Below are 893 nucleotides of genomic sequence, written 5' to 3'. Positions count from 1 at the left end.
CCCCCCCCGTCCTCTCCCTGCCCTTCCCAGCCCTATTTGCTCAAGCCTGACCCCAGCTGCAGGATGTGCACAAGGCACCACCGTCCTTCATGGCTTTACTCCAAGCTGAACCCGTGCAGGCAGAACCAGGTCCCTGCCCCAAGCAGAACCGCACCCCCACTTTGTCCCAGTCACGATATATCCCCACCCCTGCCACCATGCTGTCCTCCAGCCCCACTCCCTGTGTTGGGACAAGACCCAGGGCCCGAGCCTGCTACCCCGGGGCTGCCCTGCTCGTTGCAGCCCTCATCTTGCTCTGTGCAGCTGAAGGTGAGCCGGCTGTGGAGCAGGAAGAAGCTTCCCTCAGCCCCGTAAGACGATGGAGCTGGTGCACCAGGAACAGCAGCGGGTGCACTTTGTTACGAACTGACGTCTGGAAAATGTTTTCATAAATATGAATTAAATACAAATGCGGTCTGTCTGTGTCTGTCTGGTGGGACTTGTGGACACCGTCCTTGCTGTTGGTTCATGATAAAAGATGATAAAATGAAAAGAAAAACAGAAAATTCCCCCATCTCAGGAGACGCCCGAGCGGGTTGTAATATCCTGAGCTGGACTCTGGCCACCAGCTGCTTTAACAACAGGCGTTGACGCAGTCTCCAGACAGGGTATTTATTGTGGCAAGTGATGGGCACATCTGCCCTTCCCAGGAGCAAGTCCCTGGCAAAGACCCTGGGTGCTCTCCAGGTGAAAGGCGGGTGCCTGCAGGGGGGGAGGCCCTGCCCGCAGGGGAGGCCCCCCCAGCGCATTTCCCTGGGCCGTACTCAGCGCCACGCAGGCCCGGACCCCCGCAAGGGCGGCTGCCCCGCGCTCAGGGCCAGGCGACTCCCCTGTGCTTGAGGCCCGTCCCGCCC

Source organism: Egretta garzetta, unplaced genomic scaffold, assembly GCF_000687185.1.
Source record: "Egretta garzetta isolate BGI_Z169 unplaced genomic scaffold, ASM68718v1 scaffold100, whole genome shotgun sequence".
Lineage (NCBI taxonomy): Eukaryota > Metazoa > Chordata > Aves > Pelecaniformes > Ardeidae > Egretta > Egretta garzetta.
Note: the sequence above shows the minus strand (reverse complement) of the source record.